The sequence below is a fragment of the Microcebus murinus genome, chromosome 18, assembly GCF_040939455.1.
Source record: "Microcebus murinus isolate Inina chromosome 18, M.murinus_Inina_mat1.0, whole genome shotgun sequence".
NCBI lineage: Eukaryota > Metazoa > Chordata > Mammalia > Primates > Cheirogaleidae > Microcebus > Microcebus murinus.
This window is the reverse complement of record NC_134121.1, coordinates 19,675,511-19,687,869: the sequence shown is the minus strand read 5'-3', so window position 1 is coordinate 19,687,869 and position 12,359 is coordinate 19,675,511. Positions and strand designations below refer to the sequence as shown.

General features: G+C 41.6%; 2 protein-coding genes and 1 non-coding gene across 4 annotated transcripts in view; 1 reads left to right on the top strand and 2 right to left on the bottom strand.

Moving 5' to 3' along the window:
* Positions 1-12,359, top strand: part of SERPINF1 (serpin family F member 1) — a 351,983-nt gene that overhangs the window by 46,706 nt on the left and 292,918 nt on the right. The window lies entirely within an intron of this gene.
* Positions 1-12,359, bottom strand: part of CRK (CRK proto-oncogene, adaptor protein) — a 66,950-nt gene that overhangs the window by 35,346 nt on the left and 19,245 nt on the right. The window lies entirely within an intron of this gene.
* LOC142862355 (small nucleolar RNA U13) lies at positions 3,424-3,528 on the bottom strand. Its single transcript, XR_012913417.1, has one exon. It is a non-coding gene; the product is annotated as a small nucleolar RNA U13 (small nucleolar RNA).

Below are 12,359 nucleotides of genomic sequence, written 5' to 3'. Positions count from 1 at the left end.
CTGATGACATCAGGCTTATCTTCCCTGCTAACACTCCTTAATATCTACTGTATCTGAATCCATTATTTTACTGATATTAAAAACACGTAAGAAAAAAAAAAACACATAAGAGGCCGGGCCTGGTGGCTCATGCCTGTAATCCTAGCACTCTGGGAGGCCCAGGTGGGAGGATCACTCAAGGTCAGGAGTTTAAGACCAGCCTAAGAAAGAGCGAGAGACTGTCTCTACTGCTGGTTATCACACAGTTGTACACCCATGTAAACTCATCAAATTGTACACTTGAGATTAGTATATTTTGCTAAATGACTTCATACTCAAATGAAAGAGTGAAAAGAAAAGGATGTTTGTTATGTTTTACTCAGCTTTTCTAGGTGTTTTGTAGAAGATGATTCTTTAGGATATAGCCTTAAGTCCATCATTCTGCTTGATACCAAAATCTAGATTTAAGCACCCCTCTTTTCTCTCATTGAGATATTGTCTTTATTCTTTTTTTTTTTTGAGACAGAGTCTCACTTTGTTGCCCAGGGTAGAGTGTGCCATGGCTAGCTCACAGCAATCCTCCTGCCTCAGCCTCCCGAGTAGCTGGGACTACAGGCGTACGTCACCATGCCTGGCTAATTTTTTCTCTATATATTAGTTGGCCAATTAATTTCTTTCTATTTATAGTAGAGATGGGGTCTTGCTCTTGCTCAGGCTGGTTTGGAACTCCTGACCTTAAGCAATCAGCCCGCCTCGGCCTCCCAGAGTGCTAGGATTACAGGCGTGAGCCACCACGCCTGGCTGAGATATTGTCTTTATTCTTAAGCATTCAAAATATAGTTTCAAATTTCATCCCATAGAGCTCTAGGAAGTGAAAGGCAGCTTGAAGTGTGGACCAGCCCCTTGCTGTTACCAGTACCACAGAAGCACACCAGCTTTTCAAGAAATAGAGCAAGGCCGGGTGCGGTGGCTCACGCCTGTAATCCTAACACTCTTGGGAGGCCGAGGCGGGAGCATTGTTTGAGGTCAGGAGTTCCAGGAGTTCGAGACCAGTTTGAACAAGAATGAGACCCTGTCTCTACTAAAAATAGAAAAAAAAATAGCCGGATGTGATGGCACTCGCATGTAGTCCCAGCTGCTCGGAAGCCTGAGGTAGGAGGATCGCTTGAGCCCAGGAGTTTCAAGTTGCTGTGAGCCAGGCTTATGCCACAGTACTCTAGCCTGGGCAAGAGTGAGACTCTGCTTCAAAAAAAAAAGAAAGAAAGAAAGAAAGAAATAGAGCAAAACCTGCTGATTTGCCCCCAGACCTTTTCTTTCTAACTTCTAAGGAACAAATGGGCAGAAAAGGCAAGATATTACAGGGGGAAGAACTTATGTGTAAATTAGACTGTTGGACATCATCAGATTCTTTTGGTTCTACTCTACAGAGGAACACTCATGAGAATCATATCATATTCTAAAATCTAAAACCTTTTTTTTTTTTACCACATATACTCACCAGCAAATTGGTATTAACTGAACAGCACCTACGTGGTCACATAGGTACTACAGTAATAGGGTATTGGGCAGGTGGGAGGGGGGAGGGGGGTGGGTATATACATATATAATGAGTGAGATGTGCACCATCTGGGAGATGGTCATGCTGGAGACTAAGACTTGTGGGGGGGGGGAATGGGCATTTATTGAAACCTTAAAATCTGTACCCCCATAATATGCTGAAATTAAAAAAAAGTCACAAAAAAGAAAAATAAAATAAAATAAAACCTTTTTTTTATGCTGGGTATGGGCATGTGCTTGTGGTCCTAGCTACTTGGTAGGCTGAGGTGGAAGAACTGTGTGAGCCCAGGAATTTGAGGCCAGCCTGGGCAACATCACAAGACCTGTTGGAAAAATATGATTGAGGAATTAATAAGATATGGCTCATAGGGCCATATTTTTGTTATATAACCCTATATTACTATATTAAAGACAGAAACAAAAGTTTGGGGAGGGGGGTGGATATATACATCCATAATGAGTGAGATGTGCACCATCTGGGGGATGGTCATGCTGGAAACTCAGACTTGTGGGGGGAGGGGAGGAATGGGCATTTACTGAAACCTTAAAATCTGTACCCCCATAATATGCCGAAATAAAAAAAAAGAAGAAACAGAAGTTTACAGGGTTTTGCCCTGAAAAAAAATATAGACTCAATGATTCACTTATTAAAGCTGCTATATCATAGGAGAGCTCTCAAATCTCTGATAGAGATGTTTTCCAGAAAGGCTTCCCAGTATCTCAAAATCTATAAGCTTCACTATGTCTTGAAAGACAAGACAAGGCAAACATGGCCCACAGGATAAAAGCCTAAGACAATAAATGCACTTTGCCCAAAGATAAGCCCCGATGGTTATAAACAGCCTGTTTTATAAAGACAGGTTTCCTGCTCTCTCCTATCTACCTTTAAGTCCACTGTGAGTAATCAAAGAAATATAGAGTCACTATACCTCTTTTGTTATACCTTTGTTAATTGACAACTATCTCTTTAAAACTTAGAAGTTAGCCCCTGAAAGACTTTGTACCTGTTTGTTCACCTAGATAGATTAGAAGCCCCTTAAGAGGACGTTTGACCCCAACCCACTACCTATATCCCCTAGCAACTGATATGCAAATATGTTACCCTGAAAATTGGTAATTGATGTCTATGATTATAAAAACCTATATAAATCTAACCATATTGCTGGTCAGTTCATAGGGATAAACCAGTCTCCTAAGTACCCTGCTATGTTATATCTAATCTTTTTATATAAAACTATATCTTAGTCTCTGTGTATTCTTTTATTTCTGTCTCCTATCAATTTTCTTACCTTCTATGATGACACCTATCTTAGCAACTTGGCTCCATGGGAAGAAATAGCTAATCTCCTCACAGGCGTGCCTCAACTACTTCCCTGCAAAGACCCTGTTTCTTTTTTTTTCTTTTGAGACAGAGTCTTGCTTTGTTGCCCAGGCTAGAGTGAGTGCCGTGGCGTCAGCCTAGCTCACAGCAACCTCAAACTCCTGGGCTCAAGCAATCCTACTGCCTCAGCCTCCTGAGTAGCTGGGACTACAGGCATGCGCCGCCACCATGCCCGGCTAATTTTTTCTATATATTAGTTGGCCAATTAATTTCTTTTGATTTATACTAGAGACGGGGGTCTCGCTCTTGCTCAGGCTGGTTTCGAACTCCTGACTTCGAGCAATCCGCCCACCTTGGCCTCCCAGAGTGCTAGGATTACAGGCATGAGCCACCGCGCCCTGCCATGGACCCTGTTTCTTTAAAAAAAAAAAAAAAAAAAAGAGAGAGAGAGAACACAACAAATTTTTTTTTTACAGTTGATTAGATTCTTGGCAAAGAAGTCCAAATGTCAGGAGATGAAAGAAAGGCTATGCCATAACTGAAATGATTCTGATTTTTATCTTTTATGTCAGATGGGTAATGTGCTGATGTTGTTAACAAGGTTTGAGGGAGGTACATTTCACACACAAGTGTGAAAACCCAATCATCATGCTTATAAACTATAAAAGAATAGAATAATTTTTTTTTTTTTTTTTGAGACAGGATCTCACTCTGTTAACCTGGGTAGAGTAAGAATGCAGTGGTGTCATCATAGCTCACTGCAACCTCAAAGTCCTGGGCTCAAGTGATCCTCCTGTCTCAGCCTCCTGATTAGCTGGGACTGTAGGCATGCCTGGCTAATTTTTTTCTATTTTTGGTAGAAACAGGGTCTCGCTCTTGCTCACATTGAATGATTCTGATTTTCAAATGGGTAAGAGAGAAAAGTTGAAAGCAGTCAATTGGGCTAATTAACCTGCCCAAAATAGCCTTGAAGTACAAATACTTCAAGGAGGACTTTATGAAAATTAAATAACCCTTTGTACTATATGTGGTTTTTCTCCTGAAATGTTTAAAACACATGGGGACTCTCCTGGGGTCAAGAACAGACAAGTCCCAAAAGCAACATGACTATACTTAGCAACCAGGCCTTCCTGTTATACCCCACAAGGCCCTAGAGCTCATCAACAGTTTGGAGAAAGGGGTGGCTGTCCACCCTGGGGGAGGCAGGTGGAGGAACGGAGCTGTAGGGGACAGAGCAGTCTAAGAACACCTTGCTCCACTAAGTGCAGTTCTTTTTCTAATTCAGAAACAAAGTCAGAATGGTGCCCCTCCTGTTAGGCACCAACACTTACTAAAGTCAAACTGAATACTTGCCCAAGAAATGTTACAATCTTAAGATAAAAAGGAAGGTACTGGACGGGCGTGGTGGCTCATGCCTGTAATCCTAGCACTCTGAGGCCGAGGCAGGAGGATTGCTCGAGGTCAGGGGCTCAAAACCACCCTGAGCAAGAGTGAGACCCGTCTCTACTATAAATAGAAAGAAATTAATTGGCCAACTAATATATATAGAAAAAATTAGCTGGGCATGGTGGCACGTGTCTGTAGCCCCAGCTACTCAGGAGGCTGAGGCAGTAGGATTGCTTGAGCCCAGGAATTTGAGGTTGCTGTGAGCTAGGCTAACGCCACAGCACTCACTCTAGCCTGGGCAACAAAGTGAGACTCTGTTTCAAAAAAAAAAAAAAGAAAAAAAAGAAAGTACTAATCAGTGAATGTAGTAACAGCAGTAGTTCTAACACTAGTGATTTCAAAATCCTAGTTATAAATAGGAAAGAAAAATCATAATATGCACTACCAATGAATAAGACATTACAAAGGACAAAGTACTGCAAGGCAGTTAACCTTTCTTTTCATGAGGTAGACCTCACTACCAAGGAAAGAGACAGACGATTTTTTCACCACTGAGGCTGTTTTATTGTCCAGTGTGGTCCTCAGCCTCCTGATCCTATAACACATTCTAAGGAGCAAGTCTGAGCATAAATCCTTGAGTCATTTGTAAAGGGGACTAAATGTGGTTACTCTAGTTTGTCTGCTCCCAGGGAACTTAATGAACACTGGTTTATTCCCTAAGCTCTGTGTAATTTTCAAGGTCAGTCGTGATCCTGGTGCAAATACAATCAAATTTAGAGTTGGTCCAGGAGCAAAAGATGACCCAGTTGATCTTCACCAATGAGTTCCAGTGAATATGAGAAAGAAACTAGAATCCAAATGGCATTAATTTTACAGAGTTCACTATATAGGCGATATCAGGGAACTGTGTGACCTCCATTGCTGCTGCAACTCTAGGTGACTGCTTTTCTAGTTTCTGTCCCTACTATCTGACCAGAAGACATCAAGATCTGCCAGCATTCCTTGGATCCAGACTTGCTGCAGAATTTCAGTGTCTCAGGGCAGTAAGCATACACAAATTCATATAAATAAAAGGGAAAAGCAAGTATAGAAAAGCAATACAGGGGCCTTATCTTTAAATGTTTTCAAACATACCGAAAACACATTTAGTAAATATTTTAAGATTTAGCTGGAGGGAAAATAAACTTAAGGAAACTACAGCAATCTAAGGCAGGGTCAGCAAACTAGAACCTAAAAGCCAAAGCCAGCTTGCTGTTTTTATAAATATTTTTTGGAACAAAGCAAGCTCATTTGTTGTTTTGTCTATGATTGTCTTCCTGCTACAATGGCAGAGTTGAGTGGTTATGACAGAGTTTGCAGCTCTCCAAGGACTTTATAGAAAGTTTGCAGACCCTGATCTAAGAATAGGTAATATTTAGAGTCCATCCATAGTATTTCAAATCAATGGAAACAACTGAGGACAATTCAGCCTTAATGATTCACCTGCCTCAGAGATGGACTAAAATGAGTTGCATTGGTGGAAGCTGCAGGTCTTTCAGAGTTAAGCATCCCACAAGACCCTGGGAGATAGGCTTTAGCCTGGTTATAGTTCAAGTCAGAAATGATCTTTTCTAGGCCTGCCCGGTGGCTCACGCCTGAAATCCTAGCACTCTGGGAGGCCCAAGTGGGCAGATTGCTCAAGGTCAGGAGTTTGAAACCAGCCTGAGCAAGAGCGAGCCCCATCTCTACTATAAATAAAATGAAATTAATTGGCCAACTAATATATATATAAAAAAAAAAATTAGCCGGGCATGGTGGCACATGCCTGTAGTCCCAGCTACTCAGGAGGCTGAGGCAGCAGGATTGCTTGAGCCCAGGAGTTTGAGGTTGCTGTGAGCTAGGCTGAAGCCACAGCACTCACTCTAGCCTGTCTCGCAACAAAGCGAGACTCTGTCTCAAAAAAAAAAGAAAGAAATTAATTGGCCGACTAATATATAGAAAAAATTAGCCGAGCATGGTAGTGCATGCCTGTAGTCCCAGCTACTTGGGAGGCTGAGGCAGTAGGATTGCTTGAGCCCAGGAGTTTGAGGTTGCTGTGAGCTAGGCTGACGCCATGGCACTCACTCTAGTCTGGGCAACAAAGTGAGACTCCGTCTCAAAAAAAAAAAAAGAAATGATCTTCTCTAGCTCAACAACTAACAATGCCTGATACTAAACTCCTCATCCTCTTCATGAGAGGTGACAAGTACCATACATAGTACCGTACATAACTAAAATGTACATAGTGTGAACATTTTGGCTTAACATTACTAAAACAAATTTCCATTAGGGTTCCCAAACAGTAGTATCAGGAAGCACTATAGTAAAACTCACATGGTATCATGAAGCAATTTAAATGTTTGAGGTAAACACAGCAATAATCGACATTTGTGATGCCATGTGAAGTATTAACTCAAGGCAGTTCCCAATTTCAACATTAGATCACAATACATTACTTTCAAAGATATATCATTGCAAAGCTGGGTACCAGAAATTGTTATAATAAAAAAGCAAGGGTCGGGCCCGGTGGCTCACGCCTGTAATCCTAGCACTCTGGGAGGCTGAGGCGGGCGGATGGCTCGAGGGCAGGAGTTCGAAACCAGCCTGAGCAAGAGCAACACCCCGTCTCTACTAAAAATAGAAAGAAATTAATTGACCAATTAAAAATATATATACAAAAAGTTAGCATGGTAACCTATAGTCCCAGCTACTCAAGAGGCTGAGGAAGTAGGATTGCTTGAGTCCAGGAGACTGAGCTAGGCTGTGAGCTAGGCTGACGCCATGGCACTCACTCTAGCCTGGGCAACAGAGTGAGATTCTGTCTCAAAAAAAAAAAAAAATAAAGCCTGGGCACAGTGGCTCACTCCTATAATCCTACCACTCTGGGAGGCTGAGGCGGGCAGATCGTTTGAGCTCAGGAGTTCGAAACCAATCTGAGCAAGAGCAAGATCCCATCTCTACTATAAATAGAAAGAAATTAATTGGCCAACTAATATATATAGAAAAAAAATTAGCCAGGCATGGTGGCGCATGCCTGTAAGCCACAGCACTCACTCTAGCCTGGGCAACAAAGTGAGACTCTGTCTCCAAAAAAAAAAAAAAGCAAGTACCTCATAAAAATAACGTAAAACAGGAAATGAGAGTGGCAGTGTTCAATATGATCCGAAGGTTTGAGAAACTGCAGTATCTGAGAGATGTACACATCTCATTATAGTTAAGTAATTACGGTTATTTAATAACAAAATAAAAATATTTTCTTTTAATTATGTTTATTATCTTTTAAAACGGGTACTGAGTTATTAGGATATAAATACTTAAGTTGTTTAGATCTAGCTACTTAATAAAGGGAACCATTAGATATTTATTTTGGCCTGGGGCACTGTGAAATAATACTGAGACACAAAGGCACTATGAATCAAGAAAGTTTAGAACCTCTGAATTACACTGTTGTGGCTGATAGTTCTCCAAAAGTAGAGATTTTCAAACAGATGTTAAAAAATCATCTGTGAAGACACGAGAGGGCCTGCCTTCAATGTCTAAGAGCTGGATCTGTTACTTCTAAAGTTCCTCGCCACTGAGATTCTGTGATTAGAAATGAAGGAGATGCCCAAAGAGGATGGAAGGGAGAGGGAAAGCAGACATCTGTCTCAGCGAAAACTACAGAAATCTATAGCTACAGTTCCAGAAAAAGACAAACTGGATACATCAAGGATTTGCAACTGCTCATATTCTCATCTCTTTTTGTAGCTAAAGGATACACCAGAAAGGTGTTTTCTCCAATTTTCCATACACAGGTCAAAAGGCCTTAACAATTTAGGTTTCCTGGAGTTCTTTTTTTAAATTATTTTTAATTTTTTTTTGTCTTGTGATATTCAAACTAGTTTTCCTGGAGCTCTACATGGGAAAATGAGGAATTGATGTAGTCACTGTTGCGTGTCACTGAGGACCTAAAGTACTTTATACCTTACCTATCTAGGTCCAAGCCTGAGAATACCCAAGATGCTTCCTGGTAACTCTCAAGTCTTATCATCTATCATAGGCAAAATGGTAGATTGAATCATGCAAGATAATCCCATTAATGCCACACCTTGGTACATTACTAGCAACCCTAGCCCCAAAGCTACAAAGGGAATTCCAGGTTTCCGACAAGTTATAAAGGCTCACCCATGTTCTAATCAATATTCCAATGGTGGCTGGGCATGGTGACTCATGCCTGTGATCCTAGCACTCTGGGAGGCTGAGGCGGGTGGGTAGTTTGAGCTCAGGAGTTCAAGACCAGCCTGAGCAAAAGTGAGACTCCATCTCTACTAAAAATAGAAAGAAATTACTTGGACAGCTAAAAATATACAGAAAAAAAGTTAGCCAGGCATGGTGGTGCATGCCTGTAGTCCCAGCTACTTGGGAGGCTGAGGCAGAAGGATCGCTTGAGCCCAGGAGTTTGAGGTTGCTGTGAGCTAGGCTGACTGACGCCATGGCACTCAAGCCCAGGCAACAAAGTGAGACTCTGTCTCAAAAAAAAAAAAAAAAAAAAGAAGATACACGATTGGTACATTTAAAGAAAAAAAGGAGCAGTGGCTCATGCCTGTAATCCTAGCACTTGGGGGGGGGGAGTGAGAGATCACTTGAAGCCAGGAGCTTGAGACAAGCCTGGGCAACAGCAAGACCCTGTCTGTATGAAAACTGTTTAAAAAATAGCCAGGTATGGTGGTAGGCACCTGTAGTCCCAGCTGTCTGGGAGGCTGAGGGAGGAGGATCACTGTAACCCAGGAGTTGGAAGCTATAGTGATGCCGCTGCACTCCAGCCTGGGCAACAGAACAAGCCAAGACCCTATCTGAACCACCCCCCACCCCCGCCGCCAAAAAAGAAGAAAAGGTGATTATTTTGGACAAACCTACAGAGGTATAAAATAAACTTTTAATACTTGCATTTACAAGGTAAGATATATCACAATCCTAGCTCCCAAGAAGCCATAAAATAAAAAAATTGGAATCTAACATCAAAAAATGAAAGATGCCTCTACACTGTTCTAGTGTTACTTCTAGTATTTCTCTTTCAAAACACAGTATATTTGCATTTATTTAATGTCTGTCTTCATCAGGAGCTCTAGGACAGAATAGAGAGTGTCTGTCTTATTTACTGTTAGAGTCCCCCCAGAATATGTCTGACTGACCACAGAACTATATTGGGCAGAGGAATATCTCTACTTTAGGGAAAGAGGAACTATCTTAATAACTTATAATCTAGTGCAGCACTCTGGTCATGGCAAATACACTATACAGGAAACATCATGAGGGGAGGTGGTTCTTAGAATAGTTTATTTACATTCTATTTTTTTTAAAGCACAGAAACCCTTTCTTCAAAGAAAATCTAACAGAGACCCCAATTAAAAACAGAGTTGCTTTGCTTAAAGCAAGAGGGGGAAACCCAGAGCCTTGCATCCTTAGCTTCCGCCTCTCCCTAGGCACCTCCTGGAACTCTTAGGGCACTGAGAGGCAGTCTGAAGCTTGCTCGTCTTATATATTATCTTCTGGACCTGCCCAATTATGAAATTAAATGATTTGAAACTACACTAAAATGTACCTAGCTGGTTTACAGATCTGGATTTATAGTGGGCCAAATTACTCTTCATTTATATGAGATATATATACAAATACTGGTCAACTGATTGATCAGTGTATATTAATACATGGTTTTCTTATCAAAATGCTAAGGTAAGAAAGTCAGAGTCCCCTACTCTTACCTCCCAGACTCAGCGCAATAGGGAGTAGGCATCAGCTCCTATGAAAAACCAGAGACAGGAAAGAACCGTGCCTCCCTGCAAAGACAGTACAACTGAGGATATGCTGTCACTGAAACCACGCAAAGCCTGCACTGAGGAGGAGAGCAGCACTGATATAAAAGAGAAAGAACCACAGACTGAATCTGGGTTTGGCAGAAAGGCGCTAAAGTGGATCTGGATTTGTCATATCTCCATTTCCAACTTGCTTAAACAACCCATTCAACCTGTCTACACGTCATTTTTTTCCCAAATATTGAATGAGGATATCTTAAGGTTCTTTCAAGCTCTAGAATTCTGATTTTAAACATTTTTTTTTCAAGTGTGTAAGACATGTTTTAAAGCTACTACTTGCGGTATTTGTTCTAACTTAAAAGAGGTCATCTTTAGCAATAAACATATTCAGCTCAAGACCAATATCCAAACCAAAAGAAAACTTACTGAAGTCATAAGCTAGTTTTCAACTCAAATCTTTTTTTTATTAAAAGGAATAAAATTTTATAAAAGGAATAGTTACCAGAGGTGGAAGAACAAAGGCCAAACAAAATACTGATAAACAAGTAATAACCTAATGTCAGGGACTGAAGTGATTTTCAAAATATATTTTTACAAAAGACATCCAGCAGACTGAGCCTGCTGGTTGTTTCCTAGCCCAGCCTATATCACTGGGTAATTAGTGGTGTGTATTCTCTACCCACTCATTTCACAATCTAAGCCCTTTTCAAATGTAAATCTTGATTGCTGAGCCTCTTAGTCTGCAAGTCTTGATGGGCACCCATAGGAGTTCAATAACCATTGGAATATTCTTTTTTTTTTCTGAGACAGAGTCTTGCTTTGTTGCCCAGGCTAGAGTGAGTGTCGTGGCGTCAGCCTAGCTCACAGCAACCTCAAACTCCTGGGCTCAAGCAATCCTGCTAACTCAGCCTCGCCGAGTAGCTGGGACTACAGGCATGCGCCACCATGCCCGACTAATTTTTTCTATATATATTAGTTGGCCAATTAATTTCTTTCTATTTATAGTAGAGACAGGGTCTCACTCTTGCTCAGGCTGGTTTCGAACCCCTGACCTCGAGCAATCTGCCTGCCTCAGCCTCCCAGAGTGCGAGGATTACAGGTGTGAGCCACCATGCCCATTGGAATATTGATTAGAACATGGGTGAGCCTTTATAACTTGTCAGAAACCTGGAATTCCCTTTGTAGCTTTGGGGTTAGGGTTGTTAGTAATGTACCAAGGTGTGGTATTAATGTCCAAAGTATGGGTAAGTACTAACCACCATACCAGGACATGAAAAAGAGAGGAATTTATTGAGAATATAGCATTGTCACCATAGGGTGCCAAGCTCAAATCAGATCTATATATTAATACATGTTAGTCTGCCCATTCAGGAGGAAGGTCCCAAAATAATCCCCTTAAGGAGAACAGGATACCCCTGACCCCATCAAACTTGTGCTTTCCTGTTCAGGCATGGGCAGACTAGGGCCCAGGATCCAGCCCATCTCTCCCCTTCCCTCAATTTTCACTCCAGAATATGCTGGTCTGATTTCTGAAACAGAAAGTAAGGAATTAGCTCACACAATTTATGAGGGCTGGCAGCCTGAAAGTTTGTATTTTTTAAAATATTTGTTTAATTGAGATGTCGTCTCACTATGTTGCCCAGGCTGGTCTCCTGGGCTCAAGCCATCCTCCTGCTTCAGCTTCACCAGTAGCTAGGTTTAGAAACATGCCTAGGCTGGGCGCAGTGGCTCACGCCTGTAATCCTAGCTCTCTGGGAGGCTGAGGCGGGCGGATCGTTGGAGCTCAGGAGTTCGAAACCAACCTGAGCAAGAGCGAGACCCCTGTCTCTACTATAAATAGAATGAAATTAATTGGCCAACTAATATATATAGAAAAAATTAGCTGGGCATGGTGGCACATGCCTGTAGTTCCAGCTACTCAGGAGGCTGAGGCAGGAGGACAGTTTGAGCCCAGGAGTTTGAGGTTGCTGTGAGCTAGGCTGACGCCACGGCACTCACTCTAGCCTGGGTAACAAAGCAAGACTCTGTCTCAAAAAAAAGAAAGAAAAGAAACATGCCTGGCTGCCTAGACCTGGAAATATCTGCAGAGTAGGTCGGCAGGTTTACCCAAATCAATATTTCACAAGATTTATATTTCACAGCAGGGAAAGCAGCTCCCTTTAATGCTCATTTTTGAGCATTAAAGTCTCTAATCAAGGCAGGTATCATTAAAAACAATTCTCTTTGAGAAAGGAAATGCAAATGGAAGCAAAATTAATGTGGTAACTGTTTTCTCTTGGGTATTAGCTGGCTTGTTCCATCAATGC